This window comes from Pogona vitticeps, chromosome 1, assembly GCF_051106095.1.
Source record: "Pogona vitticeps strain Pit_001003342236 chromosome 1, PviZW2.1, whole genome shotgun sequence".
Lineage (NCBI taxonomy): Eukaryota > Metazoa > Chordata > Lepidosauria > Squamata > Agamidae > Pogona > Pogona vitticeps.
Window position 1 is genome coordinate 307,861,366 of NC_135783.1, and position 26,285 is coordinate 307,887,650.

General features: G+C 39.4%; 1 long non-coding RNA gene across 1 annotated transcript; it reads right to left on the bottom strand.

Moving 5' to 3' along the window:
- Positions 1-82: 82 nt before the first annotated feature.
- On the bottom strand, positions 83-25,864 carry LOC140702837 (uncharacterized). Its single transcript, XR_012082109.2, has 3 exons — positions 12,208-25,864; positions 1,302-1,385; positions 83-461 (listed from the first exon to the last, which is right to left on the bottom strand). It is a non-coding gene; the product is annotated as an uncharacterized LOC140702837 (long non-coding RNA).
- Positions 25,865-26,285: the final 421 nt, after the last annotated feature.

Below are 26,285 nucleotides of genomic sequence, written 5' to 3' on the forward strand. Positions count from 1 at the left end.
TCTTTTCCTGCTGTGCAGCAGGTAAATTAGGGATGAGACTTTGTATTATTTTTATAGAACAAGAAGCTTAGGCTTTATCTGATAGTTTTAAGTTTTTTAATGATAATCCATCACATTCAATTCCTCTTTGAATTTTTAAAGTCTTTAATGAAACTTTATTCAAAACATGAGCCCTACAGCAACCCTTTTCATGTATATTTGTATATTGTTTAGAACTATACAGTAAAGGCCAGTACACTGTTGTGTAACTCTGCCTTTAATTTTCAGCTGTGTATGACTCGTACACCATGATACAAAGTTGCACACACCCCAGCATTGAAAAAAGAAGCAGGAATTTGCCGCTGTCAATGACATCAGTTCCATGTTGCAGGATCCCGGCTGTAGTTTGTCATGTATTGCGAAATTTTTAATTTGCCTTTTGCGAAGTGTGGGATGGTCTCTAAAATTGTATCTTCCTGGAACTAAAAAATAAAAATCAATTCTCAGATTTACTTTAAGGATTTTCCCAAATGGAAATTAAAAATGAAAACCAAAAGGTAGTACCATGACAAGTTACACTTTTCAACTAGAAAATCTCAACTACTCCAGCTAGGGCCATGCTGCTTGGCATGTTATTGGGGTTCTAGCACACACAAAAAGTACTTTTCTGATCTCCATAGGAAAAAAATATTGGATTTACTTTAAATACTTGAATGGTTGGTCTCAGTATATATAGTTGCAGAATTCCTTCCTGAAAAGAACCCCGTACCTCAGCAAACTTGATAAGTATTCCAGCATAGTAATTTTTCTTAACCGATTGAGGAAAACTGCACTGTGAGCAGAGATGATTAAATATGCATCCCATTAAGAATTCTATATCTTGTGTCTAGACATTTATTATGTTGTGAAAGGAAGAGATGAATGGGTGGAACTCTAAATCAATGCATATGTCTGTAAACCATGTTTCTCTTCCAAGATAGGGAGGAACTAAAATTAGACAGTCTTGCTGAAAATGATGGCCCCAGATATTTTGGAACTGTTGAAAAAATGTAGGGCTTTCCCTCCTACCCTTTTCTACTAACCTGTGTGAGTGACAGAGAGACTTAGAGCCATGACAGAAGGGACAAAGCTGGAGGTTCCCCTCCTTGTGTGCATAAACATGATGCTGTCATAGGACTATTTCACCTACATATGCTCAGGCATATAGTAGTGACACTCAACCCATAAACAGGACCGTTGCTCTCATGTCCAGTCAAGTGCCAGGGAATACGTGAACCGAGGGTTCAATCTGCAAAAAGCCAAGCCAAGCTAAACCAACTTACCAACCATCTACATGGCTTTAACATCTGTGGGTAGCCACAGCCTGCTACTATAGCAAACGCCTTCAGTTCACTGTGTGAAGAGACCTGCGGAAAATGTCATGATTAATATCTTTCCTCCCATTTGATTGCCCTTCTTTTCATCACAACAACAGAACATCTGCAGATAGAAATTAAACTCAATAATTTTGCTGCTCTTTGGAGGGAAATAAGAAATAAAAGAAAATTGAAATCCTAATAGAAAATTGGAATCTAGTTAAGGAAGGACTCTTGGGAAGAGAATAAGCTAAAAAAAAGTTAAAACAAAAGACTTGCATGGTCTTGATGCTGATGCTATAACTTGTTTAATTGTTGTTTAGATTCTGTTGAGGTAACACAATAAATTAAGTCACTTCCTATGCTCATGACTGTTTAAAAAATTAAAAGGAGAAAACTATTTTTCATCCTCAGTATGACAACTGACATCAATCTTAACCAATGATTAATTTCCCAACTTCATTTATGAGGAGATAATTATTCTTTAAAGAGAAATAATATCCTAAGTCCTCCAATGTTCATGGAAGTACAGGAGTACACCATTTCTGTTTTCCCCTTTCAGCTTTATTGTAAAATGTTTATGTTACAATGTACATATAATTAAAGGCAATATCTTCATCATATTAATATTCATCTCTGACAACAATTCAGATTAAATGTGAACAATAAATAACACACATAGGAGCATTTTGCCAAACATAATTTTAAATTAAATTATCTTCTAGTTCACAATCCACAGAATTTCAGACTGTGAATTCCCTCATAGACATGGGGAATGTTCACTTAATAGAGCTATCTCCAGGGGAACCTGGACAGAAGAAACCTGGGGCACAGAAACAGGGAATCCAGACAGAGACCATAGAGTGTGAGACACAGGGAGGAAGCCTGGGACAGGAGAAGCACCCCCTAGAGGAGAATGGGAAGGAGGACCCTTGGAAGCTGTGGAATATAAGGGAGGTGCTGGAGGCAGACACCACCAGAAAGGGAGAAGAAGTTGGAGCAGGAAGTCCAGACTGGGGGCTTGTAACTTAACATCCTGGTAGAGGAATTCAAAGAAGAAGGGGCCTGGGGGAACCATACGAGGGCTACCAGGCAGAGGAAGATGCCCTTGAGGAATCTGATTCTCCTTGGAAGTGGGACTACAAATAAGATCTTTGGACTGGGGTATTAGTGCAGATGTGAGTGCCTGAAGGGGAGGGGGAGAAGAAGCACCTCAACCCATAGCACAGAGTGCTGTCCTCTGAAGATGCCGGCCACAGAGACTGGCGAAATGTTAGGAAGAACAATATGGCCAAAGAGCCTGAATAACCCACAACAACTTCAACCCATGTTCCCCTCCCTTGCCCCACTATTGGGGAGAAGAGAAATCCAGGAAAGAGAGACATCATCCCAATGAGCCCAAAACCCAGACATCGTGACCCGGCTTTGACACTGGCAAAGACAATACCACCAGCCACGCCCATGCCAGCTCTTGGACAGCCAGAAAGACAGGAATGAAAAGGACTGCATCATTGTCCTCAGTGCAGGTATATCAGCTGTCCTTATTGTGGACCTTGTGGTTTGGATCAGCCTGGAGTGCTGCAATAGGAAAGAGATGGCGAGCAAAACTCCTGGCTGGGGGTTTACAGGCTTTGAACCTTGATTTTGGAGAATCGAAGGGAACTAACCTTGAAGAATCACTCTGTAGTTTATTTGTCAGCCCTACCCAGTTACAGTAAAACCAATTTGTACAGAATTACCTGTGGTTACAACTATGGATCCAAGAATGGAGGAAGGGCTCCTAATGACTCGGCTAGGGCTGGTGGGCTCACAGTAAGAATTCAGAAATAGCAATGTAACTGTGTAATGAATGTGTCAGAAGAGAGATAGGTAACTTCACATAAGACTCAATATCTTTATCTCCTTTTTTGATGAAATATTTATTTTTCAAGTAACTGCAAACACTAGCTTTGAACAAACTGGGAAATTATTAACTGAAAAATTGATTGATTGATTGATTGATTGATTGATTGATTGATTGATTGATTGATTGACTGATTGAAGGTGCCTGAGATATTGAGGGGAACCAACAAGGACATTTTGCCCCTGTCAGCCTCCCTCAACAGGTCATCCAACAGTGCAACCAGTGCCGTTTCTGTGCCGTTGCATGGCCTGAAGCCCGACTGGAATGGATTCAGGGCATTGTAGCCTGTAGCCCCAACTGGAATGGACCCAGGGCATTGTCAGCCTGTAGCAGACTTCAAGGGAGCAGATTTCTTCTGTATTGGATCTAAAGCCTGCTTTATACCGTTATACATTCCCTTGATGTTACCTGTGTCTGCTGTTATCTGTATCTGAGAGCAGAACTGAAGCCAATAATCATTGGAACATCTCCTGGCAGCCTGTTGGACTTTGCTATGAGCAAGTCAAAGAGCCTGCAAGTTCTACTCACTAGGACAGGCTTTGCATGCTGCTAGAGCTCTCCTCTTTTCCTGGATGGCTGGCATCAACTCCTCTGAATGGGCTTTGAACCAGTCTGCCATCTTTTTGGTCTTCTTACCAAATGTGGACAATGCGGTGTTATAAACAGCGTTCTTGAAATGTTCTCATCATTCAGGTGCATTCACATCAGTCGGGCCTGGAAGGGTTTCCTAAAGCGCTTGGGCAAATTCCTCCACTTTTCTTTGATTGCGAGTCTTGCTGATGTCAATATGTGGTCTTCCTTCCTTTTTCGTGAGATACAATCTCTTTATTCGCAGTTTGACACTACTACACATGAGGGAGTGATCAGTATCGCAATCAGCACCCTGATAACTGTGTGTGTTCACAATAATAGGAAGGCTAGAGCATCTAATGAGGATCAAATTGAGCTGATGCCAATGCTTCAATCTTGGATGTCTCCAGGAAACTTTGTGTTGAAGCTTCATATTGAAGAACATGTTGCTGACACAAAGACCATAATAACAGTAAAACTCCAGCAAGCGTTGGCTATTTTTGTTGATCTTCCCAATGCCAAAATGGCCTAGACAAGTGGGCCAAGAATTGTGATCAGCACCAATTCTAGCGTTAAAGTCTCCGAGAATGAACAGTGGCTCTCTCTCAGGAATGTTTTTAATAGTAGCTGCCAGATCATAGAATTTGTCTTTGACTTCTGTTGTGGATGACAGTATTGGTGCATATGCACTAATGAAGGTGATCGGTCCCGCTGATGAGTGGAGCTGCAGAGACAGGATTCTTTCACTCCCCACAGTAGGTAGAACAATGGATCTCAGCAGAGTATTTCTGACCACAAAGCCGACACCATGTTCCCTGGTCTCATCCAATCGTTTTCCCTGCCAGAAGAATGATAAGTTTTTTTCTTTGACAGATCCCGAGTCTGGCAATCTCGTCTCTTTCAGGGCAACAATGTCCATCTGCAGTCTACTTAGTTCCTTGTCAATGACAGCTGCCTTGCGCATGTCATCTATTTCCTGCAGGTAGTCAGAAAAGCCAGGGGTCATTGTCCGAACATTCCAGATGCCCAACTTTAGGACAGAAGTTTTCTTATGATTGTTGCATGGTGCAGAGTTGTTTATCTGCATGTCGGCTTTCACCCTAAATCCCACGCACCCCATGAGATTAACAGAGTGTGGCGAGGTAGCACTTTACTGGCGGGGACTGCCCAGCTTAAGATGGGCGGTAGCTACCTAGTGAGGTGCAATCACCTTTCTCACCGTTGGAAGTAGCCCTTGGCAAAGAGCAAAGACTTATAACCGGTAATTGCTACTTCCTGTGTTGTTTCGATGCAGTATGTGAAGCTGGAGTGTCCTCTCCAGAGCACAAAGCCTGGGTAAAATAATATGGAGGATAGGCTGTTACCCAAGCAGCAAATCCCCCTCTCCACATCGCTGAAATAGTCTAGTGGAAAGGCAAGAGCCAATACAACTGGTTCTAGCAGCGTCGCAGGAGTTGGCAGAATGACACAAACTGCGTCCAGGACCCCGACTCCATATTTTGCCTCGAGGTTAACTCCTGAATCCTTTTCCATCAGTGGATATAGTCACAAGGCAGTGGACGTTTGAAATCAGAGTTTTCCTTCTCCTAGATGGGCTGCCTTCCAAGACTGACGAGCCTCACCTACCAGCCTGTTCCCGAATAGTGCAGAGATTAGAACGCAGGCCTCCAACTGCTGGAGCTTGTCTTCAAAGATGACCAGCAACTAACACTTAGAGTAGTTAATTAAGATTATCAGAGGAGGGCCTCTTCCGATAATCTTAATTAAATGCTCTAAGTGTTAGTTGCTGGTCTAAGTGTTAGTTGGTGTTAGTCCCCTTATAGGGGAAAAGTGGCCTATAAATAAATAAATAAATAATTCTCACCCCTTTAACTATGCTGGCTAGGGTCTGACATGTTGATGGCCATATACGGCTGTGAAGGAGTGACGATGAGTGCGCCGTCCTCAAAGGAAAGACGTGCTGTAGAAGAGGCTGAATGCGCCATGGGGGTGCTAATTGATATTGATCAAATGGAAGTAATAACTGAGAGGTCGGCGGAGGTGTGTCTGGTGGAAGAAGGAGGGGAGGAGTTAGATCTGATAGTTTGGGAGGACATAAAAGAGGGAGAAAATGCGCGGGCTTTTAGAATTTGTACAGACGTGAATCCGGAGAGGAGTAAGAGCCGAGGGGTTCAAATGGAGCCCATGCTCGGGTTCGAGACTCCAGTTGGGACTGCTGCGGGCTTCCCTAATCTTGCCACAGGAGGAGGATTACTACCCGATCCAGTCTTTCCAGGAGGGAGAGGAAAGTTCTATGAGCCTTTAAAATGGACGGTAACGGTACATCCGCGAAACTACCCTGGTGGGAGGAGGGTGATACGCCCTGGACCCGAGTTTCAGAAGAAACCTTTGGAGGGAGATTGGGCGAGGCACCCTTGTTGAGGCACGGTCTGTGCCGTATGGAGTGCCCCCCTTCGTTCCATGACCGATCGCGAGAAGTTTGGGCCGGCTCCTTATTAGGGGATCAACAAATGCCTCCAGTTGTGCGTTCTAAAAAATACCATTTATTAGATGACTGTTATTTGCAGGATCCGTTTGATCCACAAGAGTTGAGTTCTGTCAATAATAAAGCTACTAATGTTGGATTTTATGACGAGCCTCCGTGTCTCTTTCCCGCCTTCACGACCAGTGCCCCCCCGGCTAGAGAAGAACTTCCTTACAACGGCCAACCTTATCACCACTGTACTGGACTTTTTAAAGCACATTTCAATTACAGATGGAAGAAAATCATTGTACTGAGGAACCTTGATTAGTATATTTGAATGGCTGGTAGGGATTTGATCCTGCCTTAAACATACAGGGGCATGAGACTGGAGAAGTTCATACTGTTGACAAAATATGTTAATCTAATTCGTCTAATGATAGGTCTTTTATTCAGTAAACTCAGAATCATGATCAGCTGTATCCTTCTGTCTGATTCTTCTGCCAATCTATCAGCTTTCCCTCACAATTGAGCATGGGATCATGAAAGTTACTCTTGCTCCCTCTCTCTCAGAAGTATATATTTCTTCCTCATCAAAATACATATTTCAATAGTTCCATAGGACCTTCTGTACATGCTGCAGTCATTAAATTCTATACCTTTTTATCGTATTCAGTCATTTAATTTTTATTTGCTCAATCACATTTATTGATCAACATTTTATGTTACAGCTTGGGGCCTCTAGGTTTAGTACTTCAAAATGTAATAGTTGAACTACACACTTAGATCATCTAATTATGTATATTACAGATTGAACAACCAATGTGGATGGTCTAGGTAGAATATGGACATTTCTGGCAGCAGTGTGCATTGACCCTGGCTTGAGTATCAAGGGAATTCTAAAATTCCTTACTCAAACAGTGGAAGAAGTGCGTTATGCTCACTACTAGATAAAAGCAAGCTGGGATGTCACAAGTAGGAGGATGAAGACCATCTCATATGAAATATGCAAGGAAGGTCCATCAATGGCTATTTCTTTCATACTCAGGATTTTCTTCTAGATTAGTTGCTTGAGCCTGCAGGCAATGAGTGAGGCCAACTCAGTGAATGTCATTTGTAGAATATCTGTAAAATTTACCTTCCTTGTGTTTCTCAGGAACCCACCAGCCTTATGTATCAGTTTGCCAGGACTCTTACCCCCACTTCCCTTTGCAATGGAAATGTGTATACTGTATTTTTGGAATGCATTTTTCTCAGTATGTGCATTTTGATGTATTTTGCCATTGACAAAAGCATATTTTAATATATTTTTTCAAATATATTCAAATATATTCCTTTTTAGTTGTACATATTTTCCAAATTAGCATGTTGTGTGTACTTTTCATCACTGAAATGGGTCACAAGATTTGGAAGTGTATAGATTTCCGAGGCAAATGGGTGTTTGTCCCATTGCCAGTCTTGGGAGGCAAAAATTTGAATTTGTCTATTTTATAGAGAACGGTGAACTCAACAGATTTAATTTCCATCCATAGCAACGAGAGAGATTCAGCAGCTGAGGCAGAGCTGCCCAGGAAGGGAGGATGGTGGCGGGGAGTTCCCTGACCCAGAAAGATAGTTCGCCTTCTGTGGCATGGGAGTTTCACCATCATGAAATAGGTATTCTTTAGGCCACCTGTAATTTGTACCTGTTATGGTGAATAAATATTATTTTGTACTACAACAAACCAATAAAATAATATACTTAACAAAGGTATCTGCCTTGGTCCTTACATATAATCTGAAAACCAAGGCAGGTGATAACTTTATTAGATTACTAAAATGTCATAAATATTACTTAGTTTTCGGCTCTGTAGGAGCCTTGATTAGACTGAGCACTACAGGATATTGCCTGGTGATACAACTGGAGCCTTGTTACTTAGTAGAAATTCACCATAGTGAGTTAACCAGATTTAATTTATGCATGTATATTATCAACACAATTCTGGCTTTTAACATTGCCTTTGAAAGCTATTAATCTGAAATCTTTTTCAATAGGGTCTAGAGTAAACACTTTAATGGAAAGAAAGACATTTTTTTCCAAATATATATATATATATTTCCTTCAAATATATATATATTTGAAGGAAAGGATCCCTGGACAGGCATGTATATCTTTCTGTTTGTTCTACAGGAAAGTACAATAGATTTCCCCACTTATTTGTGTGACGGGAATACTTACAGGGAGAAAATATGTCTGTCTCTGTCATGTGAAGTTGCCTCCACCTGTCTTATAATGAAACTTTAATTCATCAAAAGCAAGAGAATAGGGAGCAGAGAAATCCTTTTAGAGAAGTAGAAAAAAGAAAGGAAACTCAGCACAAAAGCTTTCAACTTCCAGATAGGCCTGTCAATAGTTGTGTATTACTCTTTGAATGAAAACTGCATAGTAAGCAACATCCTGACATGTATCATATTTGAAACAGGCTTGAATGGATGTGAGTAATAAAGTATAAAATGTATAGCAATACTATGTTGTAAACTCACACCCTGCAGCAAGAGATAATAAAGTAGTGTGATACACTAGCTCTCTAATCCAGGTATTTCTCTGGAATACCTCATAATTATCAAACTGGACAAGAAGATTGTGATATTGGCAGGTAGCACGCATCCCTCTACAGTCCCTCTTTCTCCCTCAAAAAAAAAAAAAAGTTCGTTAAAGTGTTGATATGTGTAGGCTTGTGCTGATAAGCATGGTGACAGAACCAGAAAAAAAAAATCTCTAACAGCTTCAGGGGGTGGAAAAGAGTAAAAAGCGCCATCTTCCTTCTGCCTTTCTTCCCCATGCAACAGATCCTACATCAAAAGGCAGAAAGAGCTGCTCTGTTCTCTTCACAGTTAGCCAGAAATCCTTTTCACTCATCTCTGAGAAATGCCCCATCAAAGAAGCAGGCTGGGATTTTGCTTTCCACTCTGTCAACTGGAGCTGAAGCCATCAACTCAGCATCCTAACTTTAAAAAAAAAATCTTTGGAATGTCAGACATCTTCAGTGGAAGAAAAGATCTGTGAAAGGTTTTCTTCTTCACAGCTGTGTTTATGGCATATGCTATCTCTCACTATCTTCTTATAAGCTAGGCAGATAAAGCCTTTCAGATGGGTATTATTCAGCAAGGGTTTAATCTTTTCAAACATCACATCCTCGACCCAAATGTTTACCTTAGCAGAGGCTATAATGATTACTTAGCTTGTACTGTGTCTACACATTTGGGGCTTCCTGGCATGGAGACAAATATGTACCTCAGGAAAGAACCATGCCATTTTCTATAGGATCAGACATAAAGGTATTAGAATTTCATAATATGTTTGAGCTTGAGTGCCACCTTTTCCTTACCAGGCCAGATCTCAGCATAGGAATAATTATCATTATTAAGATTAGTAACAGTAGCATTTCATGGCATTAACTTTGCTATAATACTTACTTGAGACAAGCAATGGTGTTCTGTAGGTCTACAAAGAGGAGGGCAGAGGCCACTGTTAGGCTGCCCCATCCAACCCCCAGATCCCTTGTAATTCCCCACCAGCAGTTCCTCAGTAGATACGGCAGATGTCATGATGGATTACAGTTTCCCAGGGGAATTAATAGATGGAGGTAAAGATGAAGCTAAATGGGGGGAAAAATTAGAAGAGACCCCAAAAGAGGCAGAACCACAGAATGGCCTGGGAAAAGAAGGAACATCCCCAAAAGGAGGAAAACTCAGGAAAAGGTGTTGTGAGATATAAAAGAAAAGAGGAGTTTAAGTGGGAACGTAGACTGAAGAGATGAAAGATGAACAGGCGAGAGGAAAGTTGAAGTTTGGGTCCATACCACAGATAATCCTGGGGAAGAGGTATATCAGGTAGATACAGAAGAACCTGAACACCCAGGAAACTGAGGCTCCATGTAAAGAGGATCCATGGAGTTTAAGAACAATCAAGATTACCAAAGTCTGAAGGTGACAAACACCTAAACCGACAATTCTCTTGTAAGCTCTCTTATTGGGAAGAGCAGGAATGGAGGGAAAGGTGATGAGAAAGACAAGTACAGAAGCAGTAGAGAATTTCAATGTCAGGGAGTTTGCCACCAAGATAGAGAATAGCATCCCCTCAGACATTATCCCTGGCAAGGCAAGTGCCCTCTTATGGAGAAGGTGGAGACTTATACTGTATGTAAGCCATCCCTGTTGCAGTGCTCCTTGTCCAAACCAGATTGGCTTCACAGACAGAGATACGACAGGGATCACAGACAGAGATACGACAATCATTAATAAAGTAGAATAAGAGATATTCAAGTGAGAGTGGTTTTCCTTTTAACATTTGTCCTTTAAAGAGGGGTTTTTTAGCCTTGGTGCTAATGTTGTTGGTTCTTCTCTTACTAGTTTGATAAAACCTATTTTGATACATTCAATTATGTCATCTGTCTTGGAACAAAGAATGCAGGAAGGAGAACTACATTGGAGCGGTTCACAAGATACTAATTCTAAACAGTTAGGTTTCTATATGTACAGTGGACCCTCGACTTACAGACTGCTCGACTTACAGACTCTTTGAGTTACAGACTTCTCTGGCCGCAGAATTTAGGTTCGACTTGCAGCCTGAGAATCGGACCAGAAAAGAAAAAAGAAAAAAACACAAAATGGAACAAAAACGGCCGGTTACGGATTAATCGGTTTTCAATGCGTTGTAGGTCCATGGAGACTCGACCTACAGACTTTTCGACCTGCAGCCACCATTCCAATACGGATTAATTCCGTAAGTAGAGGGTGCACTGTACACATCATCATATCATACAATAATATGCACAAACTGCTGTTGAAAGTGTTGGAGGTTTTGCATCCTCGTGTGCTGCCTCTCATAGGTATATCTGGTACAAACCATTCTGGGCTGGGGTGACTGTCAATTACTAACATCACTAACCAGTAGTTCTTTCTCTTCCTTCAAAGAGACACACATCTTTCTGCTAGGAGTTTTTTCACCTTTTTATTGTTTGAATCAGTCTGTTAGAAGCAAGCAAGTAGTTTGTTGATCTAACTAACAGTTTTGAACAGATCAACAAACTGTTCTTTCTCTTACTAATGTTTTAGAATGAGTTGTTGAGACTGTAAGTGCCAGTTGATAGTAAAAGGGGAAGACTAATCTGGAGAACTTTAAGCTAACTGTCCTCTGTGCACTTCTGCTGTGCAGCTAGGAGAATTTAAGCAAAATTCCAAACTCTGCAACAGAAAGAAAGCCAAATAAAGAAACAAGCTTTTTCCAGTATATCTTCGTCTGATAACTACAGTGTATCCTAAGCTTTTGTAGAATACTGTAACTTAATAAACAGTTACAGGGGCAAGGTAAGGCATGAAGGCTGGAATCTTGTTAACAAACATGGAATATAACTGCTCCTCATTTTTGGCATTATATGCAGGCTGCTCAATCTCTGGCTTGCAAATTGCACAAAGCAAAAATCACTGTGTTCCAAGAGAAAGACTCCAATGTGTTCAAGGAAAGGATGACTACCCCTTTGAATAAACAGGGCAGGTGAAACTCCGTAAGTAATGGACCGTTACGTTAAAAAAAAGATTTGGGTCAAATATTTTTTAAAAATAGATCTGTAATCATCCAGTTGTCAAAAATGGGGGTGATCTGCAACATATTTTGATTTTTTATATCTGCTTCATGCTTTGATTTTTAGAAAACTGGGTGAGGAAATATCATACCATACTCCTGTGTTCATATTTCCTTGTCCAGCTACATCAACAAAGGTTGTAATGTTTGTGGTGTGCAGACTACAACAATGTTGTTGAATACAGATATATACTACAGGATAATTTGAGGTGAGATAGTGTTAAAATGAGCTTAAAATATACCAAAAGAAAACAACAGCAAGAATTGAATATGAACTAGCAAATGAACATTGTTAGAACCATTTTATGTAGCCTACCTGCAGAGCTTCGGAGATGAAGGAGACAGATTCTTAGTCTGTGAAGAGCATTGGTCAGTTCAGAGGCACTGACTGATGAAGCCTTGCTTCCTAAAGGGGTTGGTACTGGTATTGGTGACTCCTATACAGAGATAAGCAACATGGGATGACTGAGAAATTAAGATCTGGAATAACCACATTAACCACTGGATGTACATCAGATGGAACCAGTCTGGTGGAATGGGCAAGGTGTTGGAAAAACTACAGAAGACTCTCTGGAGGAATGGTAGAATATGTGATAAAAGCTTCAAGCAAAAAAAGTCCTAGTTTGGTTATGTCTAGGTAAGAAACTCCATCTGGGACACAGGGCCATAAGAGACCAATATAGATGTATTGGTCAGGTGCACAAGACAAGGCACATAGTCAGTGTTGTCTTAAACTCCTTGAAAAATGATTGGGACCCATCCATTGAATATGGAACATTACAGAAAAACCGTCATACACTGCAGCAGAAATGGGCATGTTGTAAACCCCCCAAGGTGTGTTTGACTGCCAGTCTCATCAGCTTTAGCCAGATAGCCCATAGTGAGGCATAATTTGAGCTTTAGTCAAAACATCTGGAAGATTTCATCCTACTAACAGTGTAGTATGTTGCTTATCTCATACCCCATCTGAATAAGGTAGAATGCCAGATATACAGGAGAAAAGCACTTTCCAGATTCACATTGAATTGTACTTTAGATTAAATTCAGTAGCAACTCTAGAGACATTAAACTCAGTGGGACCATGTTTTGAAATGTCTTGAAATTATGACTTCTTTATTTGTAATACAGAGGTTTTGACTGAATATCAGGGTCCTCCAAATTGGGGCAACTCTGCCCCAACTAAGAACAGACATTTCTGTCTCTTATGTGTACTGTCTATGACAGCACCAGAGGATGTTCTCAGCTGCTAAAGCTTAGCTGAAAATTTAAAGCCTTAAACTTGATTAGCTGTTAAACTCTTTGAGTCGCTTCCATAATTACAGGTCTTTAAATAAAGGTGTGCCTGGTAACCTAGTTGTATATTTTATCGTTTTTCCCAATGAATTTTAAAGCCTTGCTTTTTCAGCATGAGGAATGTAGCTGATCACAACAGGGAATCTAGGGCAGCCCAAGCAGCCTCCCCATATGTTCTGTCATTCCTGAACTCATACGTCTAGTTGCTGTATTGCTTTCTTAACCAATGCAAAGTGGTTCTGATTTGGTATTCTCTAGGCTGAGCAAGCTTCAAAGGATGTAGCTCCAGTGAAGGGGCTTTTTGTCCATCTGGTGCTCTCCACCTATTGAAAATGTCCTGTTTCTTAAATTATGCAATGGTTGCCCGTTAAAATTTAAATGATGCACTCATGATGGATTCAGCATATGGTCTTATAGGTCACAAAGGACCAGATTATGCTTTTCTCCCACAAAAGAAAAAAGCAGTTCACTTATTATGCTTGTCAGAGGCACTGCCTTTAAGAGTGGTTTTAAACCACTTACTAAACTAGTCTGCAATGGTAAGATAGTTCACAAGAAGCAACGGCAATGCTCATGTGTCAATCATAACATATGGAGAAGGCAGATTGCTGTAAAGACCACTTCAGGGTGCTCCTGACAATTGGCTCTCACAACTGGAGCCATAGAAAATACCTCTGAAGACTCCTAGTTGTATGAACCACTGGTCAGACTGTTATGTGTCTCCAGCAGTATACACAGGATATGGACCTAACACTTCACTGAGAGCTGATAATGTGAGGATCCTGAAAGCTGAATCCAGGTCAACACAAGCATGTTCTTGCAAATTTGCAGGAATCTTGTCAGCATGGGGTGCCACATGCAGTCCTCCTAACCCCCTGTGACAGTTCTGGGTGTCTAAGCCCTAACTTTCTAGACTAATTTCTGTATAGTGAACCATAGCATAATTTTGATGAAGCACTGGTGCTGGCTGGGGTTGGTGGGAGTTGTAGTCCAATAACTCATGGGGAATCACTGTGATGGTGCATACCCAGTAGACCATCTAATTTAATTCATTGGCCAAGACACAATATCTTGTTACCTCCATTGTAATCTGCCAAACTCACATCCTTCTTCTTTTTACACGGCTCTGAGGTAGAACATTCTCTACAGTTTGTCCACTACTTTTGGGGTTACATAGAATTCCTAAAGGGGTGATTAAAAATATAAAGCCATTTCTTCTTAATGGAAATGGGAGATATTGTCTTGACTTTATTCCTAAAGTGCAAATACAGTAGAATAAGATAGAATAGCTTTCCTGGTCAACCAAACAAATTCACAATACATTTTGACATATCGTACTGCTGGAATGCTGGTGTTTTTTGTTTTTGTTTTTTGTTTTAAACACAAACAAAAAGAGCAAAAAACAAAAAAAAACCTACTCATGGTAGCTGGAAAGTCTATAGCCACTTCCCATAAGATGACTGGGTCCAAATTGATAGTGACAGCATCAGGATAAGCAGCAAATAAGCAATGACATAACATCAATAAATATTGCATATAAGAATGCTGTATGTTATTGTTTTAAGCAACTAATATATCACAGTTGCATACTCATTTCTGACTAACCATTGTAATGCACATGAAAGCATTACTTATTTTCATGAAGCATAGGAACTAATGATGTACATTTAATGAACAGAACACATACAAAATGTCTGAGCTGACATATGCAAGATTGTATTGTTGAACATATTTGCTGTCAGACTGTTTCTTTAAAATAGTTACTAGAATCCTGTTAGGTATTTACATTGGTGCAAGGACAAAAATATGAATTGTGGAAATCAATTGCCAAGCTGCCTGTCATCATGTACCAAGTTATGCAACTGGCATATGACAAGAAACTGACAGCAACAATTCATTGATTTATCGTAATTGACTACCATGATTTGTGTCATTGTACTTCTGCTAACTCAAGTATTCCACAGGACCCTGGCCATTACATTTCAGTGTTGTCCTAAGTTTTATTTCACATGACCTATACTCAAGCATACTGTAAATCCATGTAGCTTTATCAAGATATACCACTCCGTAACTGTGCCTTTCACAGATGCTGGTCAGCTTTTCATTCTTCAAAAAAAGACTGAAGAAGCATGTATGAGAGGCTGGCTTAGACAGAGAACTGTTAAATCTATAGTCAGATGTAACTACCAGCTGCTTAACCAGGTCTCAAGCAAATATATTGGTACTTGAGACAGCTTAACTGGACATAAAGACTGCATTTTCTCAGGACAGATTGTATTCTATACCGGTGAACTCCAGTGTTATGTTAATGGCCTAGAAATAGTTTTACAAAGCTAACTTGTTTATAGGCCAATTTGGAAAGAGCACTTACTTTCTGTATCTACCTTCAGAAAATCCCAAACCTCTCTAGGAAAGGCTAGAAATTGGGAAAGTTGCCTTTTCAGATTACAGCTCCCAGAATCCTAATCATCTTGGAAAATGTGTTGTTGTTAAGGAACACATGTTGTATGAGCAGTTTAATAACCCAAACTGAGAGGTGGGGTGGTTGTAGGGAATTAAGAATAGGCCAAAGCCTTTTCTGCAGGAAGAAATGCAGTTTGCAAGCTAAACTCTTCCGCTACCTGATCTAAACCTATACGATACCAAAGGATGAGGGTAGCCTGAAATAATTTCCCACATCCCAGGGAGAGGGATGCGTTAGCTCAGCTCACCCCTGGCCATTGTGACCCGTTAGAACTCTGCTCTAAGTTTGGAACAGTTGTTTGTTTTCTTTTCAGGTGAAAAGTATCTAGATTAAGTTCTATGGTTGTTCTATAGCAGTACCATAATCTCTCTCAACCATTCAGCTAAGTTCCTGTATAAGCAAGGAATCTAGTTGGATGAAAGACACAATGGTATGGATATATTACGAATAACAACAAAGCAAATTGAAATAATTCCGTTATCCGGATGTGGCAAGGGCAGTTTTGGATCCCCAGAAATGAAAGCCCTTTTGTTCTCTTTTGATATCCAAAACATCTCTGGACATCTCTTCTTGGAATTAATGTGAGAGGGAAATGAGCATGACGTTTGTTTGATTTGTAGTGTGTGCTTTTTAAATTAAACCTTTCCAAAATTCATACATGTTTGCGTACATTTAGTAGAATGAATTTGAGATCTGAAAAACATTCCAAGGGGGTAGACATGAATGAATGGGTTTTCCCATCCACAATTAGAATACAGTGGGGGTGAGATAATAAACATATGTATCGTCATCAATAAATAAGCAGGAGATGAAAGCCAACAGATGAAAACAATTTTAAAACTCAGTTATGAGCTTTAAAACTGTCTCAAACACATTCAGTTTCCTCATTCAGGAAAATAATGTCATCTTTACCAGAAGTACAAATGGCTAAACACACCCTAGAGGCGAAAATAGAAAAAACAGATAGGTTTCAATGAAAACTGTCAGAGGCCATAAGCTTCCCTGAAAAAGGACGTCTTCATGTTGTAACATCATTGAAAGGGCAAAACATGGCTCCCTAGGCCCTGAGCCTGGATATAGCACCAGGTTATGGTCCACTGTTGGTTAGTGTTTCTGTTGTTGATTGAAAATATGAAGACAGTCCTGCAAGAGTTACACCATCAATAAATAAAATGTTTTTATTCATTGAACATTTGTTTGTAGAGATCTTCAAGCCCATGTCTTCTCTAGGACTGGGGGAAAATGAAAGAAATATTTAAAGGGGTTAAAAAAAAGAAACTTTTCATTAACTGAATGATATTTGATAACTATGAATCATATATGACAGTAAGATTCTTCCCAGACCTCAACTGCTGTATCCAAATGATGATAAATTCAGTTTTGGCAGAACTGGGGCAATTCTGGGTCTTCTGTCTGACTGTGCTTCCTCCATACACTCCTGTAATAAATACTTGACACATTCTTTTCATTTAGGTACTGAGAACAGGCAGCTTGTTTCACTTCATAGTTAAGGCAGGTTAAGTTTGGCAGAGTTCAGCTGAAACTGTTTGAAGTACTTACATCAGTAAGGTGGTTGACTAGGCTGTAAATATGGTTTTCTACTAAATCAGATTCTAAGAGTGATGGGAAATGTTGTAAAAGGCGGACACTTAGGCTGAGTGCTTCAGGTGGCAGATGATGGTAGGATGGCCACTTACACTCCACCCGAAAAAGGGAACACGTCCCCAGAACAAACGATGAAGTAGGTAACTATTTCACACAACATTGTATATTGTAAATTACTTGTAAAATTCAAAAGTAAACATGACTTTAGAATTACAATGCATCTCATCTAAGTGAGGCATGCAGTGATGGGTGACTTGTGTGCCTACTGAGCCTGCTGTCAAAATGCTAACTGTGGATGTGCAATTTCAAGGTTCCTGATCATTCTCCTGGATCATATTGTTCTTTAGTTTTAAAAGAGATTTAGACCGGACGTCCTTCAAGAAAGGGCACTTTCAAAAAGAGAGCTATTCTTTGGCAGCCCTTCAAATGTAAGATTAACCTTCCAGGGATAGAATGCAAGATCATCCATATGATGGGGATGTGGAATGGAACTGAAATGCGAAAAGAGAAACCTGTGTCTGCCATTGGGCACACCCTGCACCTCCTGAGGAACCTGTTGATAGTCTCCAAATAAAAATCTGATGGCAGGTCTGGCTAGAATCTGCACACATAATGGGAGGAATGTGGTCTTGTTCTATGCTTCAGGCACCAAACGTTCCTGGAGCATAGGACCGCATGGGGTCTATCGTCTCCATCAGCTGAACAAATTGACTTCACACTAGTCCTCTAGCTAGAAATGCCTATGAAGAACTGGAATTGTTTTAAAAAAAACAAAAACTCTCAAGGTAATCATCTCTTAATTGTATTTGTATGCTCTAAAGAGGAACACTGTCTGTACATCAAGTGCCAGAAACATGTTTTCTATATGGAAGGTGTCTCATGTTTCTGGTGATCTCCTGAAGTTCAGAAGGTGGAATCATTTTACAAAACCACAAGTCTGTCATCACATGGTAATATTGACATGTAGACATTTTAATATTACTTAATTTGGTTCTCTCACTTACAGTTTTAAAAAATCCAATAAATCTATAATCTAAATGTCTAGCAATACTGCTTCTGTCAAATATGAATAGACTCTCTATTCATATTTTATCCCTAGAAGCTGATGGTATGCCAAAATATGTTAATGACCAACATTTTCATGAGAAAATTAAAAGAAATCAATTGTTTGTTTTAGAAAAACTGAGTTTTTGTACATGCACTTACTCTAATTTGAATTGCCCTGGATTTATTAATAAAGATTTTTCCCCTTCCCAAAGTGCTGTAAAATAAATTAAAACATGTTTGCTACCTTCTAGTGCTCCAAATCAACTGAAAGCTGGCACTCATATTATAGATATTGCTTTAACCACAGAAGTCATATAAGCAGCAAGTCTTCCACTTACATGATGGGAGGAAATTCACAAGCGGTTTCAGCTTTGCGGTTGTATAATACACAACTGCAGAACAAAGTATTTGTACCCAAACTCAAACAATTTCTTGAGTACATGTTCTTTCCTATAGTTTTTGCTTTCTCCTGATTTTATCTCTTCTAAAAAGAAACCAAAGCAGCTGAAAAAGAAAATCAGAGAAAACCCTAGATGGTTTCTTAATCCAGACCTGGACCAAGATATTTTGCTACCTGAAGTGGAGTCTAAATAGCACACCTGACTGCATAGAAAAAGTGAAGGGAATACAAGCAAAGCAGTTAGAATGATGCTTCCCTTTGAGTATAACACTTCCAATCATGGCGGTATTAACCCATGGCCAGGCCCCTAGGCTTTCAGGTATTTCAGCTTCCCTCTGGCACTTCAGTCTTTCACCCCACTACTACTGACAGGTGACCCTGGTACAGTAGGTACTAGACTGCAATGCATAGCCCTATATCCATTTTGAGGGTCTCCTGAAGAATTCTATCCACATTTTTTAAAATATATTTATTGAGCAAGTAGAACTCTTCGGAAAAGTATATTTTGGGAATATAGTTTTACGACTCTCATCTGAATATTATAATACAGATATGGCCAAAAAAAGGGAACTGGTAAGCAGTATGGCATTAAATATGTGTGTGTGTGTGTGTGTGTGTGTGTGTGTGTGTGTGTGTGTGTGTGTGTGTGTGTGTGTGTGTGTGTGTGTGTGCAGAGCCAGACAGACAGACAGACAGACAGACAGACAGTATACTTTAGAGCATATATGTACAGGTGTACTGTGGTTTACGAATTTAATGCAAAAATTCGTAAACCAAAACGTGGTTTGCCATAGGAACTTCAAGGCACAATGCATCCTGGGGAAACTTGCTTCATACTGTGGAAAAAAATTGTAAACTGCGGCATTATTTTCAATGGATTCCCGTTTGTAAGCCAAAAAATAAGCTAACCAAGGCGTTTGTAAACCGAGATACTACTGTAGTGTATATTTATATGGATAAGTAAATATGTATGTACCTGTATTGCTAAATCACACATTGCAAAGTGCCTTCAATCACTGGAGCCCTAGGGTGTCTCAGCAAAAAAATAATAATAAATAAATAAAAATTGACACACCAGTAGTCCCTGCGGGGTCTCTAAACCTCAGCCTATTCAGTGTTATATATAATATGACCTTGCTTCCAACAGCAGCTGGAGTGACTGGAGACTTACAGACTAGAGAAATTTAGTTTTTACCTAGCTGCTTTAAGGAATTTTAAAAATAAGGAGGTGGGGAGGATGATGTTAGATACATGTGAAAAATACCAAGGCTCTCCACTCTTTACTTTCTTATATGGAGCAAGGAGGTCTGAGGAGGGGGGTAGGATTCAGTCTTGTGTCACTGCACATGCACACAAGCAAAATATCTTAGCACGATGATCAAATTTAATAGAGTATGTTAGAAGCATGGAACACATAGTCAAAGGCACAGAAGAGAAATGTTAACCTGTCATGGCTTTCACACTTTTGGTAATAAAACATCATTCAGGGTATAACTGGATTTTTTTTAAAAGGCCTCTGTTGTGACTTAAAATGGAAGCAATTCAGCAAACTAAAATATGAATAGGAGAACAACCTACCTTGCGGTGCCTCAAAACATCACCGCAATTACAAATCACAATTTTATAGATAGGATGAAGTATACACATTTGGAAACGAGACCCGTGCTCAATTCCTTTTCTTGACTGGCCACAGCAAGTGAAGGATTTTAAAACTTCATAACGTAACAGATATGACAAGTAAACAAGACTCTGTTGGATTGTGCTCGTGCAACCAGCTGAAAAGTTCAAATTTAGTACATTCTTCAATTTGTCTTAATTTACAGATTGATATGCTGGTGTACCTCTCATTTCTAAAAACAAAACAAAACTTGAAGCTGCTTTTAAACCCAGTTTTCACACTAAGCCTTGGATGTTGAAAAACTGCTTTACACCATCTTACTCTGTATCATCCTTTGTTTTCTTTCCATGTTGCCCAAAATTCCTTCTTGTCCCTGCTGGAAGGCAGTAAGGCTTTAAGGGGGGACATTTTGCCTGAAATTAATGTGCTTCAACACTGAGCTTTAGTTTTCCCTCCACAGCAAATTCATGGAAGAAAATGGTGACCCATCTAGCTACCTCCAGGAACAGAACAGAGGTTAATAAAGTTCCTTTCTTGATTACAGCTCTCTGAATCACCAGTGGCAATGCTGGCTTGGAAGCTTGGCAGTTGTAGTCCCCAAAAATAATTTTCCTGAGCTCTTAATAAGGATTGCAAAGAATACTTTGTTGATTTAGACTATGTCAAGTTGAGGAAACATCTCAAGGAGGAATTTTCAAAACTGTGCAAGATTCCTTGCCTCCAAGGAAGAGTTGGATGAAGAGTGCATTCCCAACCCCACAATGTTTGTATAATTTTTGCAGATGGTTTCTGTGCAAAACTAGTATCCTTTCCCTGTAAGTTGCAGGGCCTGTGTATCCACAGAATGACAGTTGTATTCTCAATGGAAAAAAAGATTCAAACAACCACTGTAATGCTTCAGTTCTTTAGAAGTCTATGAAACAAAGAGGCAGCATTGTCACCTAATTGGTTCCCTGACAATGGTTGTAAAGTGATTCACTGCATATCAAATCCAATTTCCCTGTAGCTCCACTGTCAAAACTGGAGTGTTGTCCCTCAAAATGTTTCATGTCTCAAATTTAGCAAATAATGAAAAGAAATATAACAAAATGAAACCTCACACAGATATATGCTTCAAGAAACACTCTTGTTACATCTTTGTTGTCCCTTCTGACTTTGAGTCTTTCTACCCCTAACTTCCTCTGATTTTTCCACTCTTCTGCTATTCTATTCTTTCTTCCAATTTCCACTCTCTTCTGTCATCTGAGATCCGTTTCTGCTCTTCTTACTTCCTACCTACACTTTCCCTTCCAAACTCAACTGTTTTCTCATCTCCTCTGCCTTGCCCATTTTTACATCTGACTTCTGCTCTTTTCTGTTATCTGATATCCGGTTGGCTTGCCTCTCATTTCCAACCTTTCCCATCTTATTTTTTTATTTATTTATTTGATTTATACCCCACCCATCTGGTCTAAAAGACCACTCTAGGCATCTAGACCACTCTTGCTTGATACTGCTCTTGCAGCTGGTGACATAATTAAATACAATAATTATAGATGCGTTTTTTGGAGGGAGGATTGGCTAGTATAAGAACTGTCACAAAAGTGTGGGAATCACATATAGGCCATCTTGATTTGGGAACTGCCCATTATTTTCCCCAAAGCACACAATTTTGCTTTAATTTGTTCAAATCTGTGATGATTTTTGGGGGGAGCATCACAAAATACCTTTATGAGGAATATGATTTTGTGGTTCCTTGTCTTTATGTAAAAATACAAGACAAATCAGGATTTATATCCCTGCTCCAGATCAGATATAGCCTTTGAATACCAAGGGCTGAGGATAATTGAGGGAGCAGCCTATAACCCTCATAACCTGTTTTGCTATCACCCTACAGAAATTTGCCTTGCTGAACAGAGTTTGGGTCTGGTCTAGCCTCTTTTGACTGTTCTTATGAATCCAGAAATAACTTCCACTCACAAGGTTTCTTCCAATTCCTTCCTCCTCCTGCACCAGTCCCAATGGCAATCTTATTTGAAGAGCATGCCAGCTATGTTGTGTTTATCATTCTGAGCATACAATTTGCTTTACATTACAGCTGGTTGGTAGTCTGCATGTCATGAACTGGACAAAGTCCAAATCTGTTGTGCTATCTACTGAATGTCTGGTTACTCTGTCATTGTTACCTGCACAGAAGCAGTTTAAAACAACCGGATACACTGATATTTACTGTATCTTACGCTCCCCCTACCACCTACAAGCAATCTTCACAAATTAAGGGGCAACCATCAGACACATACTTTGCAGTAGTATGTGAATGACAGAGTTTTTAATGCATAAACTCAGTTTAACCTGAGGACACATTTAGGCTCCCTGAAGCTGATTTTCCTCCATGGCTTTGTGAACCGGGTCATAAAGAAGGTTCAAGTCAGTGACAATCTTAGCACGGACAATCTTAATACAAACAATTATCCAGCATATCCATCTACACCACTCTTCATGGCCTCTCTTTCTCTCAGTTGCCCACCAGACAGTAATGTCCTTAGATCAAATATTCTCTATAAACTGAGGGAACACTTAACTGATTTATGAGGCTTTTAGCTATTACCTACTTACCTATCCAATAAAAGTGGTTACATTATATGACACACACATGGTACTCCCACAGCTCTGAGCTTCACTCATAAAGTGACACATGCATCAAATTGTAATGAGATTTCCTGAAGCAAATCTATCATCATAGGACAAAAACAACAAGCCTTCTACAGAAAATGTTTTCCTATTCTTTCATTAATTGTGGGGATTTTGTCAGTTTATTCATATTTTTTTTCAGTATTACAGGAAAACTAATTTTCTCATTGTTTTTCAAGAAACGTATTGATGGAAAGCTTAAAAGAAGACAAATGCAGGCTCCACTGAAAAGCAAAGCACACTAATGGGGGTTAGTCTTTTCCTGCTATTACAACTTGCTTCTGACCTGAAGTAAATTGCCAACTGATAAACACCTCACAGAATAATGATAAACCATGGATTCAGCCCCACTGTTAACAGCCTGTAAACATAAACACCACATAAAATGTTAGGTGGTTCTTTAAAGTATAGATTGGCTTTAGTAAAAGCTATATGCTCTTGAAAGTTTAGGAACATTTTTTTTGTGTGAGAGAGATCTATGAGGGAGGGGTGGCTGACAATTTTAGTGTAATTCATTTTAAAAAAATATTCCTCCAAATATGCAAATTAATTGTATCCAGAGTGTAAAGAACGTGAGATTTTAAACACTTTGGTGTGGAAGAAAGCAAAACTGACAGAGACACCCATCTAGAAGGATTTTAAGTTTTACCCCTCAATTTGAATCTCTACGTGTTCAGTAATGTTAATCATGAGTCATAGTTGCCCATCTTTTTTTTTTTTTTTTTTTTGCTGACCCCCTCATCTTTAACACTTGTATGGAAGCCAGATACAACAAAGTTCTCTCCATGCTTTGGATATGGCCAGTGAAAATATGTTTATATTCATTCTAGAAGAATTTGCCCAAATTCCACAAATTCCTTAAAAATCTGGGAGGAAAAGCACTGCAAGGCTTAAATCGAGTTGGCACTTCTGAATAGACTTTGTGAATTAGTTGTTAAATGGTGAGTCAAGACTTAAGCAAACATCAGTGATTCAACAAGTTTACAGTAGTTAGGCCTACCTGAAGCACACAGACCCAGGTTTTTAAAATTCAAGTGTGAGAGAAAGTGAAACTGTCTAATTTCCCCATCCCTCTCTGAGGTATATACTGTACCTCAGCCTGCCACTGTACCTCAGTGGCAGGCTGAGGTACAGTTTATAATTAAAACAGCCTTCATACTAGGATAACTCAGCTTCACTGCTTTGTGGCAATGTATTGTCTGTTGGTAGGATGGAAAGCTGGACCGTGGAGTCATGGGCTTCCATGTGGACAAGAAATAGCAAAGATAGAAGTGAAGAAGGAGGCTTTAGCTTTTCCCATCCCCAGCAGCTCCGAGATATTGCAAACTTTTTCATTCTTAGGACTGAGATGTTGGTCATAATATCCCTACACAACAGACCTGCAAATGGCGCGTGAGAGAGACTGAAGCTGGAAGTAGATATTGGCTGCAGTGCACACTTATGTGGGAAATCCCATTGAATTAAACAGAACACATTGAAGAGGAGCAAACATGCATAGGATTGTGTTATAATCAGATTTTCACTATATTAATTACCTGCTATGCCTTCTTCAAGACTGAATTATCTACTTCTACCCTTTTTATTCACCATGACCAAAACTACATAAGAAGGCAATTATAAGAGGCATTTTTGTTTCCTTTAATAATGATTCTCCTTCATGAGAGGTTTACAAAATTCATGAGATAGTTACTCAGTAAAATGCAAAAACCTAGTTGCTTAGTCACATGCAAAACTTCACAAGGTTTTCACAGAAACATAAAAAGAGTTTGAAAAGTTATCTGATCCAGCTATTCTCAACAGGGTGCCCTCTGCTCCTCAGGAACTTTTGAAGGAGGCCACAGACTGAAAAATGCGAGAAAGTTCTGGAAGATGTCTCTTTGTGTTGTTTGACAGAGGCCCCTGGAACCTAAGAAGACCTCTGAAAAGGGCCGTGCCCATTGCCAAAAACAGGTTGAGAATGGCTGATAATGCAGGGAATCCATTCCTATGGCAGTCATCCAACCTCTGTTTATAAACAGTTTCATGAACATGAAGCACACAGCCTCCTTTATGAGGCCTTGAATTATACCACAATGCCAAATTTTCCAGCAATTATTGCATGATTGTTAAATAAAGACCAAATGGTTACTTACCCTCTCCTTGTGTGTATAAGGAGGCAGGACATCCCTGAATGCTTCATATTCTTCTAGGAAGAAGACTCACCGATAGCTCATGACTGGAGCAGAGGTTTGTCAAGGTTGTGTGCTTAAGAAAGTTGGACAAATTGAAGGGGTGGAGGGGTAGGAAAATTTGCCCTGAAGGGAAAGTACTTTTAAAACTTACAACTTGAAAAAAATAGTTGACACAAGTCATTGCAAAACAATTAGTCAGCTCTGGTAGGGCAGGGCCGATATATTATAAACAATCTTGGCAACTGAATGAATCTTTTGGTTATTATTTTTAAACTTAGAGATGAGTTTTTTTGTAAATAACAGGTGAATGAATGAAAAGAGGATAATTGATAGTATAAATTTATTTAACCCTAGCTGCCTTGGGTCTCCTTATCGAGAGAAAGGCAGTGTATAAATAAAACAAATAAAATCAACAAATATAGCACTGTCTTTTTGAAATGTGTACATCCATGAAATATCAGTTTTAAGTTTTCATGTCATTACTAGGCTAGCAGAAACAGGTAAGAATTTCATAAGGTAGCAAGAATGGTCAAAACATTAGTGCTTATCAACATACTTTTTCCTAGCCCAAGAAAATAAATAGGTGCAAAGTGCATGATTTTACATTAGAGTAGCACATACATCAGTTTCCTACTTCAGCAAGCCCAAAGAAGTTATTTATAGTTAGTGAAGGACAGATAAAGGTATAATATAATTGACAACAGATAGCCCCCCCCCCCAAAGGAGTGAAAATGATGCTCAGCAAACATCACTTTAGGGGAGAAAACTGTGCTGGGGAAGGTAAGTTTTTTTAAAAAAAATTGTTGTGATTTTATAACCTGCTTATGCTCTAGACTTGAGTTTTAATACATATCATTAAAGTATATTTTATATTTTATATATGTGACTTAATAGAGAGTTTATAGCTGAGATATTCTTGTAACTTAGAAAGTCATATACCTTAGCGAATAACTTTTTATACCATCCAAAGGATATTTAACATTTTGTAATTCTTTGGTCACAGTTTTTTTCAAGTATCATGTCACAGGCTTCTGATTTTACCTTGGAGTCTTGAATTCTGGATGACTCTTAAGGAGGCGTTCAAGTCCCAATTCATCAGGCTGACATGTTGCATTATCAATTCTGG